This window comes from Cherax quadricarinatus, chromosome 7, assembly GCF_038502225.1.
Source record: "Cherax quadricarinatus isolate ZL_2023a chromosome 7, ASM3850222v1, whole genome shotgun sequence".
Taxonomy (NCBI): Eukaryota; Metazoa; Arthropoda; class Malacostraca; order Decapoda; family Parastacidae; genus Cherax; species Cherax quadricarinatus.
The window spans coordinates 51,719,452-51,747,210 of record NC_091298.1 but is presented as its reverse complement, the minus strand read 5'-3'; the positions used below and the strand labels follow the sequence as shown (position 1 = coordinate 51,747,210).

The window sequence follows — 27,759 nt, the reverse complement described above, 5'->3', positions numbered from 1 at the left end:
TATGCGTGGAAGGATATATGGGAAAGATTACGGTTGATGCGCGTGCGTCCAAATGTGCGAGAGGTATTTTTCCGTTTTCTCCATGGTATACTGCCGTCGGGTGCTGCACTTAAGGAAAGAGGGTTGATGGTGGAGGGCGCGTGTCGGGTGTGCGGGGATGAGGAGACTGCGTTTCATGTAGTGTATTTTTGTGATAATTTGGGGAGTATCAGGGAATGGATGGGTAAGGTTCTGAGGACAGTGGGAGGAGGCGGGATATTAGTATTGAGGGCGTTAAGTTTGGACGTGGGAGGCGTCGAGGCGCCTGTGCAACGTGCAATCACGTATATAATTGCGGATTTTGTTTTTGTATCCTGGGCAATGAGAAGGAATGGGGATTGGGAGGTGCGCAAAAGGGTGTTGGCGGGGACCATTTATAGAACGTTGTGTTATAATCGGGAAATATATGGAAGTGGCTGGGACCAGGCTTTTTCAGCAGGGTACCGTAGTATGAGTGTGAGAGCATTGTTAACGTTGTGAAAGGGGGGGGGGGGGATTGAATTTCAGGGGATGGAACGGGCTTGTCTCCGGGGTTGGGTATGCACAACGGCTGGTTTACTGTGTGTATCTGTGTAATGCGTGGTTGAGGAAAATGTGGTTGTGTGAGTGGATGTGGTGGTGAAGTTATATGTGTTATAGATGTCTTAAGTCAGAGTCTACTGCCTTCTTTCTTTGTTGAAGTACTTGATGTACCTTTCGGCTATGGCCTGGCAAACGGGGTTTTGTGTGTTTGTACCGAGCATTTTATTGCTATGTTATATAATGTGTATAGCCTGTAGATGAGTGCGGAATGATTATGGCTTTTTCTAGTTTTGTGGCTGACTCGTAAGACTTGTGGTAAGGCGAGTATGTACTTTGTTTTATCATGAGATTGTGATGTAGGTTCTTTCGGTTATAGATTATTTGTGTTGGTTGTGAGTAACCGATATATTTATATATTTATCATACTATTCTTCTTATTGTATTGTATTGTGCATTGGCAATGTCCCAGTATATTATGTAAATAGTGTATACCGAAGGGATTATGGTTTTATTTATATTATTGAACCTGCTACAGGGGTCACCTACATGTTATGTTCTTGTTGTTGTTCTTGTGTACATAGGGTTAAGATTGCCCATTTTCTTAATGTTATGTTTTGTCACAAGCGATATTTTCTAGTATAATTGTGTAACCTCTTGTGTTTGTTAATATTGTGTTTATTTGCTATTGTACGTTCTGAGAGATTGTTTTCAAAATGTGTTTATATACAATGTGTATCAACCCTAGTTTAAGGGTTTTTATGTTAAGCTATGTATTGTATTTTAAATAAAATAAAAAAAAAAAATATGCCAACAGCGCTGTAGAGATAGTCTGGGCAAGTTTTGCAGGGTATATTCAGTCACCAATGCGACAAATCATCTAGCACAAGTCGATGTCATAACCTACCAGCACTAACAAACGCTAATTTTGCAATACACTCAACGCAACACAAAGCAGTAGCACACAATGACTTTGCAGATTTGCAACGCAATACTGTAGGCAGGCTCAGAGACAATGCAGAAACAAAGACTTCAGGACAGGCTCCTATATTACGAACATGTGTAGTTTAGTGACCTGTACACCTGGTTGTAGCACTATAACCAAGGAAGAAACGAGGAACCAGCAAGAGGCAGCAGAGTAAATACTTATATCCTTTACTAAATAGCAATCAATATTATGTACAATATTTATACAGGATATGTACATTAAGGGCAAATTGCAAGCAAGAGACAGTGAGAACCGCCTTCGACCAGATTTAAAGGTAAGTCTGCCAAAGTTGATTCATGAATGTACCACATCGCTTCACGACTTTGGTGGGCTTCCTTGTCATTGGCTGGGTGAACCAAGGTGCTAACATAATGAGGGAGGCCCCACTCACTATACTCCAACTAATTTGCTGGTCAGGAGGGTATGCCTATATGGGTGTGTGACATGCCGAATAAAATGTAGCGTACTCTTAGCATGCCACAGTATTCTACACAGAAGAGGTGATCTACTCCACATGATAACATAAGCACAGATACCGGTGCACAGTTGATTACACAACATGACACTGAAAAATTAATTTTAAATTATATTACGATGGGAAGGTTCATCTCTGTGGCAGTTCAAGGACTATACCCCAGAAACATTACCTGACATTGTTACAAGTGATCACCCCCACCTAGCAATATATGAGGAGCAAGCGAGCGAGAGGGGGCAGATAGGCTGCATACAAGATCGAGAATAGTGCGCGCTAACCATTTTCCACAAAGAAAAGCCACGGAGGACACTAACACAGCCACGCTGTCATCGCCTTTGTGGAAGACACCAAACAACAAACCAAGTGAAAATCAGACATATGCAACATCTGGGTATCTTTATTGTAGACGTTTCGCCATCCAGTGGCTTTATGAATACAAATTCAAGGACATAACTGGCTTACAGAAGAACTATATACCAAAGACAAAGCCACTGGATGGCGAAACGTCTACAATAAAGATACCCAGAGGTTGCACATGTCTAATGAACTACGTCTCTAAAAGGGGTCGTGGGGGCAGATGTAGTATTAACTATACCTGAGAGACCTGCAGATGGGGAAGCTCCCCTTGCGTATCCTTGAAAAAAAAATGGTAAAAAGATAGAAAATGGGACCGAAACACATTGTAGTGTAATGAAAAGTGATGACAATCCATCACAGATTTCCGACGTTCCTAGCAACGTAACCAACAGTGCCACCGTCCTGAGAAACCACCAGTACCATACACTGCACTACCAATGGTATACCTTTCTCGGTATTACCCAAGTAAAAATTAACAAAAAGGCCTGTTAGAGAGGAAGAACCAGCACTGTAAATATCATTCAGTTAATACTGGGTTATGGGAAACCCGAACGAATGACTGGGGTCTTGGACCTGCAGTCACCACCAGCGTCTGTGAAGGCAGTCTCTCCAGCGGTACTTCCACTACTGGAATGTTCACCTCGCCTTAAGGTGAGAAGTTAACTGCAGCAATGCACCTGGCAGGAACGACACAAAGGATCCAGTAAGGGATCCTTTTCAAATTCTTCCAAAAGCAAATTTTGAAGAAAAGAGAAATACCTCGGGTATTTAAGTCGGAAAAGTCATGAAGCGCTACTCAGAGATAAGCCAGACACTATGTTGAGGTAAGCCAGCATCGTGAGGCCTACCTCCTTGGTAGACTGATTTGCCGACTGCATCTGTCTTCCTACCTCTCTGTATTTTCCCCGTCTGTCTTCCTTTTCCTGCCTTTTTGCATGCCTGCCTGCTTGCGTCTGCAGCCTCTTTATGTCTTCCTGCCTGCCTGTCTTCCTGTTAGAATGCGTTCCTAGCTGCCACCTGCCTGTCTTTCTGTTAGAATGTCTTCCTAGCTGCCGCCTGCCTGTTAGCATGCCTTCCTAACTGCCGCATACCTGCCGGTCTCCCCACCTGTTAGTATGTCTTCCTAGTAGTCGCTTGCCTCACCCCCCCTCTTTCCCTCTCTCTCCTCCCCAGTAGCTGTAACAGATCATTCTTAAGTCACCAATGACAAACAGTTGTGATTTGATAATAGTGCAGAATGAACCGAAACGTCATTTATAGTTTAATCTGCTAAGTTTCTCTTTAATTTGCGAGTGGCCAATGTTACTGCATCTTCCCACCTCACCGGACTATCATGGCGCCAGAAATTAACGACGCTAACGTCATTAAAACATCCTTGAAGGTAATTACTTCTCTCACTTTCTCCCAATTTCACTGTACTCTCTCTCTCTCTCTCCCTCCCCACCTTCGTGTGGTGGCTCGCCCCTTACTTTCACCTTCATTCACTCTTCCTAGCGGTGTACTCTCCTAATTGTACTCGCCTTATTGTTGATGCAAGGGTAGAGTCTCAGTTCTTGGCCCTGCGCCTCTGCAGGCCGCTACTGGTTTCACTCCTAGCTGCGCGAGTCGTGTGTGTATATGCGGGGGTCGAGTCTTATCCTGGTCTTACCACCTTAACCCCTACCATCGATCGTCCCACTGAACCCTGTTATATTTTTTCTTGAAGCTGTGTATTAAGTTCGCTTTCAATATTTCCTCATGCAGCTCATTCTAATGAAGTACATTCTAAAGTCCCACTGCTCCATATGTGTTCATATCCGCTTGTTACTTTCTCTTAAGTATCTCCTACGTTGTCATCATAGCTCCTCCGAGCCTTCACTTTCCCAAAGTCGTTCGAGTTGGTTATTCTAGTGTCTGCAAGTAGTACATTTTCCTTATGCACGGTGCCAGTCTTATTGTGAACTTCTAGACATTATGCTTTATCAGGTGCAGAATGTGCTGAGAGAGAGAGAGAGAGAGAGAGAGAGAGAGAGAGAGAGAGAGAGAGAGAGAGAGAGAGAGAGAGAGAGAGAGAGAGAGAGACAGACAGACAGACAGAGAGAGAGACAGACAGACAGACAGAGAGAGAGACAGACAGACAGAGACACAGAGAGACTGACTTTGGGCTAGTGTCTCGTCAGTGCTATGAATTAGCTGTGTGGTATTTACACTTGAAGACATGTATGAAGCCAGCTTGTACTGTGTCATTGTGTTGGGGAGGGTTGGGGTGAATGGCGAGTCGGGGGGTTGATGGGTGGGTGGGTGCATGTTTGTACCAGTGGAGGGTCGTGTTTACATATGGACACTGATAGCCCTCGGGAGTCAGGCAAGCACGCACGTCCGTGTGTGTACACACACACACACACACACACACACACACACACACACACACACACACACACACACACACACACTTGATCAAGCATATACACAAGCTGGAGAAAGTCCCGAGGTGATAGAGAAGACTAGTATCTGGTAGCTCACCTGAGTTGAGAAGAGTTCCCTCAGTCAAGCATCTCGAGGTCGTCAAGCTTAAACATAACGTTGCTCACGTATCTTCCTGAGAGCCACTAGACAGACAAACGTACATATGTACTCTAGCGATGGAAGGATTCTCAAGTTCCGGTTCATAATGGATGTTTACCTCTTACAGTGTTGATGGCTGACGCTGAGCTATGGTATGAGGCACCATATCAAGTCCGAGAACTATGAAGGTCTTGCCTACATTTTGCAAGTTAATCATCATTACCTAGACAATTCTTACAGTACTGAAGCCACTAGTGGCGATAAGCCTCCTAGAAACATTTGGCATGTGTCTTTACGTCTGCTGTCCCTGTTCACCTAGCAGTAAGTAGGTACCTGGGTGTTAGTCAACTGTTGTGGGTAGCATCCTGGGGGACAAGATTGAAGGACCACAATGGAAATAAGCCAAGTCTTCGATGACGCACTGACTTTTTGTGTTATCCTGGGCGCCTAACTCTCCGGGTTAAAATTCCCAACAACTCGTATTTTATTAATGTCTTTAACTGTGCACGTGTGTGTATATTTATGTTAAAGTATTTGTTCACTGTGTAGAGTTTGGAAACAATTTCTGGATCAAGTGAGGTTAGGATAGCTAAGGTAATTTTATCAACTAGTTAACCAGTACGTTCTCAAACTTGACTTAGTTGAAGCCTATGGAGCTTGAACCATGTTTGCCGTCCAAAAATGTCACGTAAAAGAACTATATTCAAACGGAAGAGGAAAGAAACAACTTAGGCCTACAATGAGGAGGAGGAGGAGGTCGAGAAGGGGGCGTATATCAACACTGTCTACAGAGTGAAGGAGTTGATCGTAGTCACTGAGGGAGACTCAGTTTGCCGAGTATTGCAACTGGCCAGTGAGCTTTCTGGAGAAGCCTGAGTCATAGTAAAGTACTGTTTGTGATCATGTGGTGGTAATACTGGCGATACCAGAAGCCTGAGTCATAGTAAAGTACTGTTTGTGATCATGTGGTGGTAATACTGGTGATACCAGAAGCCTGAGTCATAGTAAAGTACTGTTTGTGATCATTTTTTTTTTATCACACTGGCCGATTCCCACCAAGGCAGGGTGGCCCGAAAAAGAAAAACTTTCACCATCATTCACTCCATCACTGTCTTGCCAGAAGGGTGCTTTACACTACAGTTTTTAAACTGCAACATTAACACCCCTCCTTCAGAGTGCAGGCACTGTACTTCCCATCTCCAGGACTCAAGTCCGGCCTGCCGGTTTCCCTGAACCCCTTCATAAATGTTACTTTGCTCACACTCCAACAGCACGTCAAGTATTAAAAACCATTTGTCTCCATTCACTCCTATCAAACACGCTCACGCATGCCTGCTGGAAGTCCAAGCCCCTCGCACACAAAACCTCCTTTACCCCCTCCCTCCAACCTTTCCTAGGCCGACCCCTACCCCGCCTTCCTTCCACTACAGACTGATACACTCTTGAAGTCATTCTGTTTCGCTCCATTCTCTCTACATGTCCGAACCACCTCAACAACCCTTCCTCAGCCCTCTGGACAACAGTTTTGGTAATCCCGCACCTCCTCCTAACTTCCAAACTACGAATTCTCTGCATTATATTCACACCACACATTGCCCTCAGACATGACATCTCCACTGCCTCCAGCCTTCTTCTCGCTGCAACATTCATCACCCATGCTTCACACCCATATAAGAGCGTTGGTAAAACTATACTCTCATACATTCCCCTCTTTGCCTCCAAGGACAAAGTTCTTTGTCTCCACAGACTCCTAAGTGCACCACTCACTCTTTTCCCCTCATCAATTCTATGATTCACCTCATCTTTCATAGACCCATCCGCTGACACGTCCACTCCCAAATATCTGAATACATTCACCTCCTCCATACTCTCTCCCTCCAATCTGATATTCAATCTTTCATCACCTAATCTTTTTGTTATCCTCATAACCTTACTCTTTCCTGTATTCACCTTTAATTTTCTTCTTTTGCACACCCTACCAAATTCATCCACCAATCTCTGCAACTTCTCTTCAGAATCTCCCAAGAGCACAGTGTCATCAGCAAAGAGCAGCTGTGACAACTCCCACTTTGTGTGTGATTCTTTATCTGTTAACTCCACGCCTCTTGCCAAGACCCTCGCATTTACTTCTCTTACAACCCCATCTATAAATATATTAAACAACCACGGTGACATCACACATCCTTGTCTAAATCCTACTTTTACTGGGAAATAATTTCCCTCTTTCCTACATACTCTAACTTGAGCCTCACTATCCTCGTAAAAACTCTTCACTGCTTTCAGTAACCTACCTCCTACACCATACACTTGCAACATCTGCCACATTGCCCCCCTATCCACCCTGTCATACGCCTTTTCCAAATCCATAAATGCCACAAAGACCTCTTTAGCCTTATCTAAATACTGTTCACTTATATGTTTCACTGTAAACACCTGGTCCACACACCCCCTACCTTTCCTAAAGCCTCCTTGTTCATCTGCTATCCTATTCTCCGTCTTACTCTTAATTCTTTCAATAATAACTCTACCATACACTTTACCAGGTATACTCGGCAGACTTATCCCCCTATAATTTTTGCACTCTCTTTTATCCCCTTTGCCTTTATACAAAGGAACTATGCATGCTCTCTGCCAATCCCTAGGTACCTTACCCTCTTCCATACATTTATTAAATAATTGCACCAACCACTCCAAAACTATATCCCCACCTGCTTTTAACATTTCTATCTTTATCCCATCAATCCCGGCTGCCTTACCCCCTTTCATTTTACCTACTGCCTCACGAACTTCCCCCACACTCACAACTGGCTCTTCCTCACTCCTACAAGATGTTATTCCTCCTTGTCCTATACACGAAATCACAGCTTCCCTATCTTCATCAACATTTAACAATTCCTCAAAATATTCCCTCCATCTTCCCAATACCTCTAACTCTCCATTTAATAACTCGCCTCTCCTATTTTTAACTGACAAATCCATTTGTTCTCTAGGCTTTCTTAACTTGTTAATCTCACTCCAAAATTTTTTCTTATTTTCAACAAAATTTGCTGATAACATCTCACCCACTCTCTCATTTGCTCTCTTTTTACATTGCTTCACCACTCTCTTAACCACTCTCTTTTTCTCCATATACTCTTCCCTCCTTGCATCACTTCTACTTTGTAAAAACTTCTCATATGCTAACTTTTTCTCCCTTACTACTCTCTTTACATCATCATTCCACCAATCGCTCCTCTTCCCTCCTGCACCCACTTTCCTGTAACCACAAACTTCTGCTGAACACTCTAACACTACATTTTTAAACCTACCCCATACCTCTTCGACCCCATTGCCTATGCTCTCATTAGCCCATCTATCCTCCAATAGCTGTTTATATCTTACCCTAACTGCCTCCTCTTTTAGTTTATAAACCTTCACCTCTCTCTTCCCTGATGCTTCTATTCTCCTTGTATCCCATCTACCTTTTACTCTCAGTGTAGCTACAACTAGAAAGTGATCTGATATATATATGTGGCCCCTCTATAAACATGTACATCCTGAAGTCTACTCAACAGTCTTTTATCTACCAATACATAATCCAACAAACTACTGTCATTTCGCCCTACATCATATCTTGTATACTTATTTATCCTCTTTTTCTTAAAATATGTATTACCTATAACTAAACCCCTTTCTATACAAAGTTCAATCAAAGGGCTCCCATTATCATTTACACCTGGCACCCCAAACTTACCTACCACACCCTCTCTAAAAGTTTCTCCTACTTTAGCATTCATGTCCCCTACCACAATCACTCTCTCACTTGGTTCAAAGGCTCCTATACATTCACTTAACATCTCCCAAAATCTCTCTCTCTCCTCTGCATTCCTCTCTTCTCCAGGTGCATACACGCTTATTATAACCCACTTCTCGCATCCAAACTTTACTTTAATCCACATAATTCTTGAATTTACACATTCATATTCTCTTTTCTCCTTCCATAACTGATCATTCAACATTACTGCTACCCCTTCCTTTGCTCTAACTCTCTCAGATACTCCAGATTTAATCCCATTTATTTCCCCCCACTGAAACTCCCCTACCCCCTTCAGCTTTGTTTCGCTTAGGGCCAGGACATTCAACTTCTTTTCATTCATAACATCAGCAATCATCTGTTTCTTGCCATCCGCACTACATCCACGCACATTTAAGCATCCCAGTTTTATAAAGTTTTTCTTCTTCTCTTTTTTAGTAAATGTCTACAGGAGAAGGGGTTACTAGCCCATTGCTCCCGGCATTTTAGTCGCCTCATACGACACGCATGACTTACGGAGGAAAGATTCTTTTCCACTTCCCCATGGACAATAGAAGAAATAAAGAAGAACAAGAGCTATTTAGAAAAAGGAGAAAAACCTAGATGTATGTATATATATATGCATGTGCGTGTCTGTGAAGTGTGACCAAAGTGTAAGTAGGAGTAGCAAGATATCCCTGTTATCTAGCGTGTTTATGAGACAGAAAAAGAAACCAGCAATCCTACCATCATGCAAAACAGTTACAGGTTTCTGTTTCAGTCATCTGGCAGGACGGTAGTACTTCCCTGGGTGGTTGCTGTCTACCAACCTACTACCTACAAGAAGCCTGAGTCATAGTAAAGTACTGCGTGTGGTCATGTGGTGGTAATACTAGTGATACTAGCACTTTGACCACGTAGCCCACTCAGCATTAACTGCTATAGAACTATATACATTACACAAACGGATAAAATTAACAAATAAAAACAACGAACACTAACACAAAGGTTCTTGTACCAAGTTAAAATAACCAACATTATTTAAACACCTCATTAATGTCAAAAGACACTCCTGAAAGTTTCCCCGAGGTCCATAATGGCACCTCGGTAATTGTAAGGTTCACCGAGGACCCTTTAGGAACCTTGGTAAATATAATAAAATGTCATAATTAACGCAGGTGGAAAGGTCTAAACCGAGGGTAAACTGTTAAAATATACGATGAAAATGGTTTTGAAAACTAGCAAGTTGAAGATTGAGACACTTGTTTAGCACGTCACAAGCTACTCAAGAAGACAGGAGCACCTGCTAGCAAGTGGCTATCGTTGAGGTGTGCCTGATGCTCAGTTCATCTCAAAATGATGATGTCTGTTGGAGGAGGAGGATCAAATACCCAAGTGCTGCCGAGTTTGTGGTCGAGTGCAAAAGGTTTAGCTTCTCTTAGCTCCAGACATAACGAAGACCATCGAGACACTAAACATAGTAACGGCCCCAGGGTTAATGTAGAGGTATATGAAAATAACCATCCGAGTGTTTGGTGGCAACTGCAGGACCATAAAGATGCCCATTCTGCAATACTTGTTTGACCTTAGCTAGATACAGACAGTGGACAGGTCAAGCACCATCATACCCGCCTCACACCAAACTCATTCTTTGCGAAAACAAATGCAGCATAAGGCAGGTCAGATCGCACAACACCTACTTACTCGCCTCTTGAAACTAGTTACACGTGTGCGCTTCCTATCTCCTCAAACTTGCCCTGTGATAAAGTAGCAATCCCGTAGGGGAATGGACACAGTTTAATTTTGGACCACAAGCTACACACAAGTGTTCGGTGAAGTTGGCACTTACCACTCCGGTGCTCAAACTTCAGGCGCCTTAAACATTACATAAGGATATGGAATGAGATTTCACATCCCACAAAAGAAAAAACTAAGCTTTTAAGACAAAAAAAAACACTGTTGGAGGTCATCCAACTAAGTATATTTCTATACACCAAAAGGGAGGTTAACATGGACCACCACTGTGACCACAAACACAGGCTAGCGCACTGGCCTGTGATTTTTAAGATTCACCTGCCGTAGGTTCAAGCACTACCCGTTTTGTCATTTGTTTATAATCCTGTTAATACGATCTCCTGAGTCAAATCGGAGAAACCCAGTCGCAATATGACAGCGTCGGGAGGTCACACTGTCACCTTGGATGACTCAGCGTCGGGAGGTCACAGTCATCATGGATGACTCAGCGTCGGCAGGTCGCACTGTCACCATGGACGTCTCAGCATCGGATAATTACAAATTTGATCTTATTCCTAAGATGTTTATTAACCTAACGTGGAGAAACGACTCGTTAATGTCTTTACTAATGTTTGTGTCACCAGAGGCACCGGTACGCCGACACCGGTACGCCGACAACGGTACGCTGTCTGTTCACCCCCTACAAAGCCAGTAAACAGCCTAATATACTTTTCTGCCTCAAATGTCTCTCAAAAAATTTATAACCTACTTCTTTCTCTGTGGTATGTCTCTTAAAATTTATGGCAACCCGAGTCCCGTAATTTGTCATGAAGGGAAGCATTAACTATCTCACCACAACCTAAAATAGTTCTCACATTAACGTTTCTGTAAATATTAGGCAAAGCACACCACCGGGCTATCTGCTGCTATCTTACTTTATTTGACAGTTATACAGTGGGAGCAAAAGCTTATGTTTTTCTTGTCATATTCCATCACAGGATAAATCACATACATGCTGTTGAAATGTGTTAGCCTGAGCTGGGGAACTTCAGTAAGACAATGAAGATATCGTCAATCATTCCAGTGAGGGTTCATCATCTATGGCAGCTTAAAAGGCTTCCTGTAAGGCAAGGCGGGGAAGAAGGATCCTGAATCAGCACCATAGCCGGGTTGAAGGTAAATATTGCCTGACAGAGGCTGACTAAGCATTACCATAATAAGTACTTAGTTAAGACTCCCAAGTTGGTCCTTCTATCCTGTCACACAAGTGATAGGATAGAAGGGAAAGATGGAAAGAGAACATTCCATAAAAAGAAAAATCAGTAGCCCGCAAGCTAAGTTTCAACACCCCGGCCGCCACCACCACCAGTGATACAAGGAATACAAATGTATAAAAGACAGCTGTGCAACGTGAGGTAACTTTATTGTGGATAAAGTTACTCAACGTTGCCAAAGTGTTCCTTTTATACAACCAGCAGTATCACCTCCCCCCCTCCCCCCCTCCCCAGGAATCACGTACTTTTCTACCTAGGGCAAGTGCCCCTGGATAGCATTCCCAGAATTAACAGAAGCACCTACGACAGTACCTACGATGCTTATTTAACCTATGAAAGAACCCAGAAAGCTGTACACCAATCACCACTTCCATGATCTGTACTGTACAGCCTCCAGTAGCACCAAAGCAACCAGACATACCAGCTCCAGTCAGATGGTTCAGTACCCTGTTAATGTTGCAGCAGTTACCACATTGCAATTAGTACTATTAAATGCACTGGACAGTGTAGCCTAATAGTTTTAGGTCTGGGCTGCCCTGGGTTGGATCTCCGCTCCGTTCAGCGAGTTACTAGAAGAGATTTACACTCGTCTTTTACCTATTCTTCGGGGAGGGGGGGGGTTGAGTAAATATGGCCGCTATTTAGTCCGAAAAAAATTACTGTCAAAGAAGCAACAAGACAGCTCCAACATCTCGTTAAGGGAAGTAGCTGTGGGACTGACCGGTTGCACAAATAAAGGGAAAGTGACCAGTGGTATGATGGTAAGGGAAGTGGCACTTTCCCACGCGATCTACTTACACCTTAAGACCACGGTGCCACTAACAGAAGCAGCACTGGGTAAGTTCCTATAGTACTGGATGATGAGGCACCCCCCCCTCCAGTGTCAGGCACTGGAGGGGAAGAAAGTTACACGGAATAAATTCGTACGTAGGCACACACACGACGTGCTTTATCATCCTCACCAACGAGGGGAGAAAATCGAACACTGCTCTTGGCTGCCTTTGTAGCTCTTGTCTGTGTCTGTCTTTCTTCCTCCCTTCCTTCATTTTCTTCCTTCCTCGCTTCCTCCATTACTTCCACCCTCCTTCCCTTTCCTGCTTCCTTCCTCTCCGTCTCCCCTTCATCATTCTCACAATTTATTTTTTCCCCACTTCTTGGTCTCTCTTAATTTTCATTATCCAGTTACACTACTAATCTTTCTTCTCCTCTTCCTCTATTCGTCTGCATTTCTCCACTATTTTCTTCAATTTCCTCTTCAACTTTTCACATATTATCCTACTGTAATATATTCAAGGGAAATCGCTGAACCCATAAGCGTCATAAAGAATGCGATATTAATTTATTCCGGGGAACGGGAGAATGATGGCAATTTCTTGGATCAAGAGCCCTAGGGGTCACGTGCCAATCTGGTACTTCCCAACATATTTCCTAAATCTAAATTTGTCTAACTTGAATCCACTGCCGAGTCCTGTCTTGGCTCCATATTTTCAACACGCTATTTACATCCCCTTTAGTTATTCATGTTTCCCCTAAGTATACTCACTTCATTCACATCTCCCCCAGTTCTACGTTTTGATATGCAAGTCTACGTCTTAGTGTATAGTTATACGTCTTTGTGCGTGTATAACTCTACATCTTAATGCGAGTGTATAGTTATAAGTCTTATTGCGTATATAATTCTACGTCTTAGTGTAAGTATAAAACTAAATTCACACTTGGTACAATATATTAGAAAGCCTCATATGTAAGTAACACTGTACCCCACCTCAACACTGGACCCCAACCTCAACACTGTACCCCAGCCTCAACACTGTACCCCAGCCTCAACACTGTACCCCAGCCTCAACACTGTACCCCAGCCTCAATACTGTACCCCAGCCTCAACACTGTACCCCACCTCAACACTGCACCCCAGCCTCAACACTGTACCCCAGCCTCAATATTGTACCCAGCCTCAACATTGTACCCCAGCCTCAACACTGTGCCCCACCTCAACACTGTACCCCAGCCTCAACACTGTACCCCAGCCTCAACACTGTGCCCCAGCCTCAACACTTTACCCCAGATTCAACACTGTACCCCAGACTCAACACTGTACCCCAGCCTCAATACTGTACCCCAGCCTCAACACTGTACCCCAGACTCAACACTGTACCCCAGACTCAACACTGTACCCCAGCCTCAACACTGTACCCCAGCCTCAACACTGTACCGCAGCCTCAACACTGTACCGCAGCCTCAACACTGTACCCCAGCCTCAACACTATACCCCAGACTCAACACTGTACCCCAGACTCAACACTGTACCCCAGCCTCAACACTGTACCCCAGCCTCAACACTGCACCCCAGCCTCAACACTATACCCCAGACTCAACACTGTACCCGCCTCAATACTGTACCCCAGCCTCAACACTGTACCCCAGCCTCAACACTGTACCCCAGCCCCAACACTGTACCCGACTCAACACTGTACCCCAGCCTCAACACTGTACCCCAGCCTCAACACTGTACCGCAGCCTCAACACTGTACCCCAGCCTCAACACTGTACCCCAGCCTCAACACTGTACCCCAGCCTCAACACTGTACCGCAGCCTCAACACTGTACCCCAGCCTCAACACTGTACCCCAGCCTCAACACTGTACCCCAGCCTCAACACTGTACCCCAGCCTCAACACTGTACCCCAGCCTCAACACTGTACCCCAGCCTCAACACTGTACCCCAGCCTCAACACTGTACCCCAGCCTCAACACTGTACCCCAGCCTCAACACTGTACCCCAGCCTCAACACTGTACCGCAGCCTCAACACTGTACCGCAGCCTCAACACTGTACCCCAGCCTCAACACTGTACCCCAGCCTCAACACTGTACCCCAGCCTCAACACTGTACCGCAGCCTCAACACTGTACCGCAGCCTCAACACTGTACCGCAGCCTCAACACTATACCCCAGACTCAACACTGTACCCCAGACTCAACACTGTACCCCAGCCTCAACACTGTACCCCAGCCTCAACACTGTACCCCAGCCTCAACACTGTACCCCAGCCTCAACACTGTACCCCAGCCTCAACACTGTACCCCAGCCTCAACACTGTACCCCAGCCTCAACACTGTACCGCAGCCTCAACACTACCCCAGCCTCAACACTGTACCCCAGCCTCAACACTGTACCCCAGCCTCAACACTGTACCCCAGCCTCAACACTGTACCGCAGCCTCAACACTGTACCGCAGCCTCAACACTGTACCCCAGCCTCAACACTGTACCCCAGCCTCAACACTGTACCCCAGCCTCAACACTGTACCGCAGCCTCAACACTGTACCGCAGCCTCAACACTGTGCCCCAGCCTCAACACTGTGCCCCAGCCTTAACAGTAGTGTTGAGACCAGTTCTGACGGTTTGGCCCATGATACACCCCCACCCACGGTTGAGTTCTTGGGTAGTTCACTGGGTTTGAGTACTACTACACGAGGGTCATTAAGGGTCACCTGCCCAGTCACAGACTCTCCGTGTACATACACCGAAACACGTACACCTTTCAGTGTACATAAATGTGTGCATGCGCCGAGATAAACGCACCTTTCGGTGTATATACGCTTAGATGTATGTATACTTCACGGTGTACATACGCTTAGATGTATGTATACTTCACGGTGTACATACGCTTAGATGTATGTATACTTCACGGTGTATATACACTTAGATGTATGTATACTTCACGGTGTATACACGCTTAGATGTATGTATACTTCACGGTGTATACACGCTTAGATGTATGTATACTTCACGGTGTATATACGCTTAGATGTATGTATACTTCACGGTGTATATACGCTTAGATGTATGTATACTTCACGGTGTATATACACTTAGATGTATGTATACTTCACGGTGTATATACGCTTAGATGTATGTATACTTCACGGTGTATATACGCTTAGATGTATGTATACTTCACGGTGTATATACGCTTAGATGTATGTATACTTCACGGTGTATATACACTTAGATGTATGTATACTTCACGGTGTATATACACTTAGATGTATGTATACTTCACGGTGTATATACACTTAGATGTATGTATACTTCACGGTGTATACACGCTTAGATGTATGTATACTTCACGGTGTATATACACTTAGATGTATGTATACTTCACTGTGTATATACGCTTAGATGTATGTATACTTCACGGTGTATATACGCTTAGATGTATGTATACTTCACGGTGTATATACACTTAGATGTATGTATACTTCACGGTGTATATACACTTAGATGTATGTATACTTCACGGTGTATACACGCTTAGATGTATGTATACTTCACGGTGTATATACACTTAGATGTATGTATACTTCACGGTGTATATACACTTAGATGTATGTATACTTCACGGTGTACATACACTTAGATGTATGTATACTTCATGGTGTATATACGCAGATACGTATTCGTATTATACATATACACACACACCTCACGGCTTATATATCCTAATTTTAGTCAAATATTTATCAATATTAGGCTTTTTACCTAAACTAACTCGAGAAAACAAGTTGAGGGAGTAAATGCTCTGACATTTAACTTGAATATCATTTACAAACGGAATAATTATCAACATTACTTCACTTGTAAACAATCCTCATTATTATAATCATGGGGAGCGCTAAACCCGTAGGATTATAAAGCGCATGTGGGGGCATGGAAGGTATTCCGGCTCAATTCAGGGAATTGGAGCACAGATCCAATTCCCTAGATCAAGAGCCCCTCACCAGCATCAAGGGACCTCCCTTGAGGGGTAAACATTATTATTATAATCAAAAAGAAGCGCTAAGCCACAAGGGCTATACAGCTTGAGGGGTAAACAATCCTCCTCAACTTAGTAAAATATTTTTTACAAAGCTTAAGATATTCACACGCAAAATTACAAGATAATACATTATTATTATTATTATAATAAAAAAGAAGCGCTAAGCCACAAGGACTATACAGCACAAGATAATACAGTAATACAGTAATCAACTAAAGCGCTAGACCCGGCAGAGCCACACAGTAAAATTAAGAGAGCGTATAAAAAAAATACGGAAGACTAACCTCGTGTTTCAACGCTGCAGTGAGAGATCCTCCACTAATAGTGTCGTCATGGCTTCTATTGTACGTTATACGAATGCGAGGCGCCCTCGAGTGCTTCTTGAACCATCAAGCTGTCGAGTGCGTGCAGTCAGAGTGCCAGCAGTGTGCCCCGAGTGCAGAAATCACAGAGAGATGCTCCCCCCGTCACGCTGCTGCACCCAGCTGGCCGCCACGCCATGGCTGCTGACATTCCAATATTTTTTCGAGTAAACTCTCACTCTTCTGACAGGTCCACTGAGGTTAGTCGCTTATTTAGGCTTGAAGTCTATTACACGACCTGCCTTTCTTAAATAGGTTCTAAAACCTATCTACTACATGAGGCATGTAGCCTGTTCACCACCAGTCAGGAATGTCTTAATACTTAAAATAGAAATTAAAGTCATCTCAGCAGACTATATACCCAGACATATACCTCTCTGTATAAACAGACACCTTTCTGTATATACACAGATATACAATTCACTGTATATACACCGAGAAACGCACACGTGTGTATATAGAAACATACACCTCTCGGTGTATATACATCGAAAAACACACTTCTATATAAACACTGAGAAGCACACCTGTGTTTATACACTGAAACATACATCCCTGTGCATATACTGATACATCCACTTCTCTAGATATACACATGCACCTCCTTTTGTATATACACAGACATACATCTCTCTGTAAGTACAAAGACATACGCTTTTCTTTGTATATACACATATACACTTTTTTGTATATACAGAGAAATACATCTCTTTGTAGATACACATACACCTCTGTATATATACTCTGGGATATGCACCTGTGTATAATCATAGAAACTAGACATATTTGAGTCGACACACGATGCAACAAAAGTATCCCCCTACTGCATAACCCGAGCCCCCTCTACCTCAGTTCATACCTGGAGTTTATCTGGAGAGGGTTTCGGGGGTCAACGCCCCCGCGGCCCGGTCTGAGATCAGGCCTTATGGTGGATCAGGGTCTGATCAACCAGGCTGTTACTGCTGGCCGCACGCAAGCTGACGTACGAACCACAACCCGGTTGGTCAGGTACTGACTTTAGGTGCCTGTCCAGTGCCTTCTTAAAGACACCCAGGGGTCTATTGGTAATCCCCCTTATGTATGCTGGGGGGCAACTGAACAGTCGGGGGGCCCCGGACGCTTATTGTGTTCTCTCTCAATGTACTCATGGCGCCCCTGCTTTTCATCGGGGGAATGTTGCATCTCCTGCCGAGTCTTTTACACGTTTGGTGCCAATCCCTCCAGGACCTTCCAAGTGTATGTTATCATGTATCTCCGCCTGCGTTCCAGGGAATACAGATCAAGGACCTTCAACTGTGTACCGTGAAAGCTCTTTGTACATTCTCCAGGTCTGCAATGTCACCAGCCTTGAAGGGGGCCGTTAGTGTACAGCAGTATTCTAGCCTAGAGATTATTATTATAATCAAAAAGAAGCGCTAAGCCACAAGGGCTATCCAGCATCTAGCCTAGAGAGTACAAGCGATTTGAAGAGAATCATCATGGGCTTGGCGTCTCTAGTTTTGAAGGTTCTCATTATCCATCCTATCATTTTCCTAGGGGATGAGGTTGATACATTGTTGTGGTTTTTGAAGGCGAGATCATCTGACATTATCACTCCCGGGTCCTTAACATTACTTTTCCGTTCTATTGTATGGTTAGAGCATAAGGTATAGTGCGGAATGTGGCGTAAATTTATAATGCAGCTAAATATTAGCGTTGAGGTTTTCAAGTGATAGAGTTAGAGGCATCCACAAGTTATCACAGAAACATCCCAATTTCTTTAATAAAAATTGACAACTTAGGACAAACACAGCCCAACACAAATTCAAACTTTCCATAAGCGTCTTCAAATTTAGTATATTACGGGATATTGACACGCAAGATAACTACAGAATGCCTCTTCAGTTCAGCTTTGAACTTCTAAAGGTGATCTTTCTTAATAGTAATAATCTTTGTATCATACTGAAATGAAGAGCGTATTATATTTATTATAAGATTATTATAATCAAAACTAAGCACTAAACCCACCAGGGTCATACAGAGCTGATTATTAAGACCAGCCTTACAAGTTCAAAGCCGAACTGAAGAAGCATCCTGTAGTTATCTCGCATAGATCAGTATCCCATAATACACTAAGTTCGAACACTCGGAAAATGAACTATCAAGTTATTAGGTTCAAGCCAATCAGATGAACTCACAAATTAGCTTATCAAAACTAGTATCTAAATTATTTTATTTTCTTCAATAAAAAATGACATTTTGTGACCTACACAACTCAAAATCACTCCCAACTAAGACTGACCAGCGATTAAAGGTTCAGTAACTATTATTTAGGCTTTGGTTACCTACATAGAAAATTGTTACAATGGCCTTGATTACTGTTATAATCAAAACTAAGCGCTGAACCCCTCAGGGTCACACGACGCTGAAGGGTAGAGTTTGTCAGGTGGTGAGGAGTGCTAAAGGAAGTATAATCAACGGTTGTGTTTTAAATTTGTTGGTGTCAAGAAGTCGAAGAGGGAGTCTGTGTCAGCAATGACCTTGAGGACACGCAGATGTCACAGGTACATAAAAATTACACTGTGATGTAAATAATCCGATAACGTCTCACTGACTTCCTGTCAGGAAACATTCTGCACTTATTTCATGGAACACAATCTATTTAATATAAGACGAAGCTTGAGTAACACACATCACTATTGAAAGCTTAAGCTAGCCAGAAGCTGTGTTCTTCAGCTATAGTACAGAACCCAACAATTTCAAGTTTATTAACTAGGTAAGAAAGTTAAGAAATTTGTACCTACAAAGCCTACAAAGCCTACAAAGCCATCCAGAAGACACATACTGGGAGACTGGCACCTACACACTCCACTGACAATAGCAGTGGATAGTTTAAACTTAATAAGATTGAAATTTATCAGTTGCAACGTTAATTCTTTACCAGAAATGAGGTCAAAGAAACCTTTCCAAGCTAGTCTTGTTGTATTATTATCTATGTTTCCTCAGAACTTGTTTTGCTACCACATAAATCTTTTATCATGCAGTTTAGACTCCTAAAGGAGTATTTTAGTACATGTTTCGTGCTAGTTATGAAAAACTAAAATATAAGATTTGAATCAATGTGGGCACTGATGTTGCTTACTGATAACACTAGCAAGATGACAAACCTAAAGCCAAGAATAGCGTTGAGAAAAAAGTGTGTGCTTCCCAGCCTGCATGCAGGCTCTCGAAGTGTGAAAAACGGGTCAAATTTTTAATAACGTGGTGCAAGACTACAAGAGACGTTGGAACATGTAATAAAAACAGTGCTGTGTTCCATCGTATACGTGACTGTAACCACAATATAGATTTTGAAATCTGCACACTAAATATAATAATTATATAAAGAGGAGAATTGTAGAGTCAAACTTGTCTCGGCTCCAGACTTTCAACAAAGTAATTCTGGTCCATATCATTGAATATCTTAGTATTAAGCTTGAAATCAAAATCACTTTTGAGAGTCGGGTTACAAATCAGCTGTTTCCCAACAAGACAGGCTGGTCCAAAGAAGGAAACACTCACAGTCAATCAATAGATGTCTTTCCAGAAGTGCACAGACATCACAATGCAAATGATCCACCAAACCACAGCCTGGTCATGGGGGCGTTGACCCCCGGAACACCCTCCAGGTATACTCCAGGTAGCCTCACCACACTGTACATCCCACCACCAGAACACAAGTTCGGTTAACCAGTTCCCCTGAATCTCTTCATATAAGTTACCTTGCTCACAGTCCAGCAGCACAACTACGTGTCTCCACTCAACACACATGCTGCAGGATTAGCAAATCCTCCTCTTAACCCTTCATGTGAGGTCCCCAACACCTTCCATCCACCCTAGATTTATACGCTTCTTCCAAAATCCTACCTTGCCTCGACATGTCTAAATTAATAAACTATCTCGGCAGCCTCTCCTATGTCTCCTGATTTGTACCCATCATATCAACCTAATTTGCCCACTTCTTAGTCTTTGTATAATACTAATGCCACCCACTATCCTGGGAGCACATCTCTACTGCCTCCAGCCGCCACCTCACTGCAGCATTGAAAAATGCCATGTCTTACACCAATGCAAAATTACTTAACCACAATACTCTGTTACATTATTAAATTCATGTTTTTTAGGTGGAGCGCTAACCCGTAGAGATCAAACAGCTCTTAGGGGAATGGAAGGCAATTAGGTTCGATCCAAGGAAGTCAACATTCTAATTACAATTCCTAAATGCAGATAAATAACATACAAAAACGAAATTCACACTGACAAGTTGTGTTTTAATAAAAGCTCATCAATGATTAAGTTTGAAACCGACCAGAAAGGGCATTCTCCAGGAATTGATCTGGTTCCAAATATTCCAAGTTTTTTTTTAACTATTTCAAAATTTCCAATTTCCACCTATTCGCACTAAACTTATGGGTTATCATCCTTGTTATAACAAGTGGCGCTAATAATATTTTAAATTCAATTAGGAGAATCATTTTTACTGAAAAAAAAAAACAACGTGAGCCTTGTGTTCAGGAAACCACATCAGTGATGAAGGTTTGAAACTGATCAGGCGAGTCATTCTCCAGTTGGCGGGGATTCCAAAGATTTCAAGTTACTATCCTGACCCTAAGATGAATCACCCGTTAAATATTGTAGTTATTTATCACCAGTTGAACCTACCATCTCCGGGGATGAACACAGTTGAACCTACCATCTCCGGGGATGAACACAGTTGAACCTACCATCTCCGGGGATGAACACAGTTGAACCTACCATCTCCGGGGATGAACACAGTTGAACCTACCATCTCCGGGGATGAACACAGTTGAACCTACCATCTCCGGGGATGAACACAGTTGAACCTACCATCTCCAGGGATCAACACAGTTGAATCTACCATTTCCAGGGATGAACACAGTTGAACCTACCATCTCCGGGGATGAACACAGTTGAACCTACCATCTCCGGGGATGAACACAGTTGAACCTACCATCTCCGGGGATGAACACAGTTGAACCTACCATCTCCGGGGATGAACACAGTTGAACCTACCATCTCCGGGGATGAACACAGATGAATCTACCATCTCCAGGGATGAACACAGTTGAACCTACCATCTCCGGGGATGAACACAGTTGAACCTACCATCTCCGGGGATGAACACAGTTGAACCTACCATCTCCGGGGATGAACACAGTTGAACCTACCATCTCCGGGGATGAACACAGTTGAACCTACCATCTCCGGGGATGAACACAGTTGAACCTACCATCTCCGGGGATGAACACAGTTGAACCTACCATCTCCGGGGATGAACACAGTTGAACCTACCATCTCCGGGGATGAACACAGTTGAACCTACCATCTCCAGGGATGAACACAGTTGAATCTACCATTTCCAGGGATGAACACAGTTGAACCTACCATCTCCGGGGATGAACACAGTTGAACCTACCATCTCCGGGGATGAACACAGTTGAACCTACCATCTCCGGGGATGAACACAGTTGAACCTACCATCTCCGGGGATGAACACAGTTGAACCTACCATCTCCGGGGATGAACACAGTTGAACCTACCATCTCCGGGGATGAACACAGTTGAACCTACCATCTCCGGGGATAAACACAGTTGAACCTACCATCTCCGGGGATGAACACAGCTGAACCTACCATCTCCGGGGATAAACACAGTTGAACCTACCATCTCCGGGGATGAACACAGTTGAACCTACCATCTCCGGGGATAAACACAGTTGAACCTACCATCTCCAGGGATGAACACAGCTGAACCTACCATCTCCGGGGATGAACACAGTTGAACCTACCATCTCCGGGGATGAACACAGTTGAACCTACCATCTCCGGGGATGAACACAGTTGAACCTACCATCTCCGGGGATAAACACAGTTGAACCTACCATCTCCGGGGATAAACACAGTTGAACCTACCATCTCCAGGGATGAACACAGCTGAACCTACCATCTCCAGAGATGAACACAGCTGAACCTACCATCTCCAGAGATGAAGACAGTTGAACCTACCATCTCAGTGGATGAAAACAGTTGAACCTACCATATCAGTAGATGAAGACAGTTGAACCTACCATATCAGTGGATGAAGACAGTTGAACCTACCATCTCAGTGGATGAACACAGCTGAACCTACCATCTCCAGAGATGAAGACAGTTGAACCTACCATCTCAGTGGATGAAGACAGTTGAACCTACCATCTCAGTGGATGAAGACAGTTGAACCTACCATCTCAGTGGATGAAGACAGTTGAACCTACCATCTCAGTGGATGAAGACAGTTGAACCTACCATCTCAGTGGATGAAGACAGTTGAACCTACCATCTCAGTGGATGAAGACAGTTGAACCTACCATCTCGGTGGATGAAGACAGTTGAACCTACCATCTCGGTGGATGAAGACAGTTGAACCTACCATCTCCAGGGATGAACACAGTTGAACGTACCATCTCAGTGGATGAAGACAGTTGAACCTACCATCTCAGTGGATGAAGACAGTTGAACCTACCATCTCAGTGGATGAAGACAGTTGAACCTACCATCTCAGTGGATGAAGACAGTTGAACCTACCATCTCCGGGGATGAAGACAGTTGAACCTACCATCTCCGGGGATGAACATAGTTGAACCTACGATACGGACGCACCATCGTACTTCCCCGTTACACTGTTGACAGTTCGATGGGTGACAGGAGGCCCCTGATGCTCCCCCCGCCACCTACCATGCATCGTGCTGTTACCATGGTTACCCAACCCTCCACCCGAGCAAGATGGGCATAACCCTCCCCTTAACAATCGCGAAACATTTCCCCCTCACAGCCCCTCTAGCATAAGGTCCATGTTGAGGGTACGGTCCGGCCGTGAGGGTAGCGTGCCCTAAGGGTTCTAACACTACGTCAGGATTCATAATTTGCTGCTCTGAGTCTTCGCTTTTTGTGGCCTGATGAATAAGTTTACTAAAATTCTGGAAGAGTTTTATTTCTTGCCGTCACCAAGGGCACTCAGATTTATTTATTTTTACATCCCAAAGTAAATCCTCGAGTTTCTTTCGCTCGGCAAACTCTAACATTCATACGGTGTCCCGTGGGTCGGTTGGCAACGCACTCGCCTCACATTATCCGTGGCTCGATCCACGGCACGGGTGGAAACGTTGGTCATGTTTCCTTACACCGGCTGTCCCTGTTTACCTAGCACTAAGTAGGTACCTGGGTGTTAATGCACTGGTGTGGGTGGCATCCTGGGGGACAAGATGGAAATCAGACAGTCTTCGATGACGCATTGACTTCCTTGGGTTATCATGGGTGGCTAACCCTCCGGGGTTAAAAATCCCAACAAATCTTATCTGAAGCATGTAGAAAATATATAAGTGAAATATACCTGCAGAGAGTTCACTCTCTCACCTTCTGTTGTAAACAATCTTTTGTTTACACGACACTCCAGCGTAAATGATATTCATAAAATTTGTAAATGAACTCGAGGTATAATTGACACAGTCTTCTCTCTTGTAAACTATAACACATACTCTAACGTCTAACGTCAACAACATTTAGAAAGTTTGTAAATCTTTTACACAATCTCGTAACGTAAAATATTTACACTGCTAAAGGAAAAGCTTTATCCTCACATTATATCTATGAGGAAGCACTGGACCCGTAAGGGCTATAGTCTATTTGGGCAATGTGGGAATGTAACAGTGATGGAATGTAACTGTGAAACACCATCCTGTGTGATGGAATATGACAGTGAAACACCATCCTGTGTGATGGAATGTAACAGTGAAACACCATCCTGTGTGATGGAATATGACAGTGAAACACCATCCTGTGTGATGGAATGTAACAGTGAAACACCATCCTGTGTGATGGAATATGACAGTGAAACACCATCCTGTGTGATGGAATGTAACAGTGAAACACCATCCTGTGTGATGGAATATGACAGTGAAACACCATCCTGTGTGATGGAATGTAACAGTGAAACACCATCCTGTGTGATGGAATATGACAGTGAAACACCATCCTGTGTGATGGAATATGACAGTGAAACACCATCCTGTGTGATGGAATGTAACAGTGAAACACCATCCTGTGTGATGGAATATGCCAGTGAAACACCATCCTGTGTGATGGAATGTAACAGTGAAACACCATCCTGTGTGATGGAATATGACAGTGAAACACCATCCTGTGTGATGGAATATGACAGTGAAACACCATCCTGTGTGATGGAATATGACAGTGAAACACCATCCTGTGTGATGGAATATGACAGTGAAACACCATCCTGTGTGATGGAATATGACAGTGAAACACCATCCTGTGTGATGGAATGTAACAGTGAAACACCATCCTGTGTGATGGAATGTAACAGTGAAACACCATCCTGTGTGATGGAATGTAACAGTGAAACACCATCCTGTGTGATGGAATGTAACAGTGAAACACTCCTCACTCTTGTTCCCACTATGTAATTGCCACAAAAAAAAAAATAAGGTAACAGTACACTACTGATGAATCTAATTTTACTCAATTAAAAAACAGGCTAAAGTCAAGGCCAGACGGCCTCATTAACGCCACAAGAAAATGTAAACAGAAAATAGTTATGTCTTCAGACTTATTTCGATTTCTTTCAGATAAATAACTGGGTCTTTTAGGTTGGAGGTTTTGGCAGTTGTTTATATACAGGAAAGTTCCACCAAAATATGTTTTAATTTGTGTATGAGCCACAAGGAGGAAGGACGGGACAGTCGGTGGACAGGGAGAGAGAATCATCACTGCACCTTTATATTAAAAGGTCGGTCGATACGACAGCCAGCCCTGCCAGGCAGCTGGCCGGGCCTGGGTACTATCATCACTAGACTGCTAGCCTAGCTTGGGTACTACCACCACTAGACTGCTAACCTAGCCTGGGTACTATCATCACTAGACTGCTAGCCTAGCTTGGGTACTACCACCACTAGACTGCTAGCCTAGCCTGGGTACTACCATCACTAGACTGCTAGCCTAGCTTGGGTACTACCATCACTAGACTGCTAGCCTAGCTTGGGTACTACCACCACTCGACTGCTAGCCTAGCTTGGGTACTACCACCACTCGACTGCTAGCCTAGCTTGGGTACTACCACCACTAGACTGCTAGCCTAGCCTGGGTACTACCATCACTAGACTGCTAGCCTAGCCTGGGTACTACCATCACTAGACTGCTAGCCTAGCCTGGGTACTACCATCACTAGACTGCTAGCCTAGCCTGGGTACTACCATCACTAGACTGCTAGCCTAGCCTGGTACTACCATCACTAGACTGCTAGCCTAGCTTGGGTACTACCACCACCACTAGACTGCTAGCCTAGCCTGGGTACTACCATCACTAGACTGCTAGCCTAGCCTGGGTACTACCACCACTAGACTGCTAGCCTAGCCTGGGTACTACCATCACTAGACTGCTAGCCTAGCTTGGGTACTACCACCACTAGACTGCTAGCCTAGCCTGGGTACTACCATCACTAGACTGCTAGTCTAGCCTGGGTACTACCACCACTAGACTGCTAGCCTAGCCTGGGTACTACCATCACTAGACTGCTAGCCTAGCTTGGGTATTACCACCACTAGACTGCTAGCCTAGCCTGGGTACTACCATCACTAGACTGCTAGCCTAGCCTGGGTACTACCACCACTAGACTGCTAGCCTAGCCTGGGTACTACCACCAGGTTGCTAGCCTAGCCTGGGTACTACCACCAGGTTGCTAGCCTAGCCTGGGTTCTACCACTAGATTGCTAGCCTAGCCTGGGCACTACCACCACTAGACTGCTAGCCTAGCCTGGGTACTACCACTAGACTGCTAGCCCAGCCTGGTTACTACCACCACCAGGCTGCTAGCTTGGCATAGGTACCACCACCAGGCTGGTAGCCAAGCCTGGGTACTATACCACCAGGATGTTAGCCTAGCCTGGGCACTACCACCACTAGACTGCTAGCCTAGCCTGGGTACTACCACTAGACTGCTAGCCTAGCCTGGGTACTACCACTAGACTGCTAGCCCAGCCTGGTTACTACCACCACCAGGCTGCTAGATTGGCATAGGTACCACTACCAGGCTCCTAGCCAAGCCTGAGTACTATCACCAGGCTGCTAGCATAGCTTGAGTACGACCACCAGGGTGCTAACCTAGCAGCTTGGTAGCTGCTAGCCTAGCCTGAGCACCACCACTAAGCTGCTAGCCTAGCCTGAGCACCACCACTAAGCTGCTAGCCTAGCCTGAGCACCACCACTAAGCTGCTAGCCTAGCCTGAGCACCACCACTAAGCTGCTAGCCTAGCCTGAGCACCACCACTAAGCTGCTAGCCTAGCCTGAGCACCACCACTAAGCTGCTAGCCTAGCCTGAGCACCACCACCAAGCTGCTAGTTTAACATGAGTACCACCACCAGGTGGGTTGTTGTGAACTCAGAAAAGAAACTAATAAAGGGAGGTGGTTGGCTGACCACTTGGGTGCTGCTATGGTTGTTACCGGTCGGCAGTACCCTGTGTGACGTCAGCACGCCCAATGTAGGGGGCTGCTCAGCTGGCCTCAGTCAGAGTGTATTTACCACAGAGTGTTCACCACCGCTCAATGAGCCTGACAGCCTCAGAAAGTGTGTCTTCACCACTGCATGAGAGTCCACTAAGTTCACCTGACGGCCTCAGGCAGAGACTGTTCACTACTGCTTGACACGCACCGGCTGGACTTTTGTTTCCTGCTGGCTATCCCACGACGTGTGAGACACAGGCGAGGTGGTGTCGTGAGTTTGTCGGTAATAACACAGGTGAAAGGTGTAACACAAATCACATGCCATTACTAAGGTGTCGT

At 44.3% G+C, this 27,759-nt stretch overlaps 1 protein-coding gene across 2 annotated transcripts in view; it reads right to left on the bottom strand.

The window, feature by feature from the left end:
* The window catches only part of LOC138852360 (uncharacterized), a 126,967-nt gene extending 109,951 nt beyond the window's left edge, over window positions 1-17,016 (bottom strand). For both annotated transcript variants that reach the window (XM_070082443.1, XM_070082442.1), the window contains exon 1: window positions 16,808-17,016. The gene's annotated coding sequence lies outside the window, so the exon portion shown is untranslated. The remainder of the gene's footprint in view (window positions 1-16,807) is intronic.
* Window positions 17,017-27,759: the final 10,743 nt, after the last annotated feature.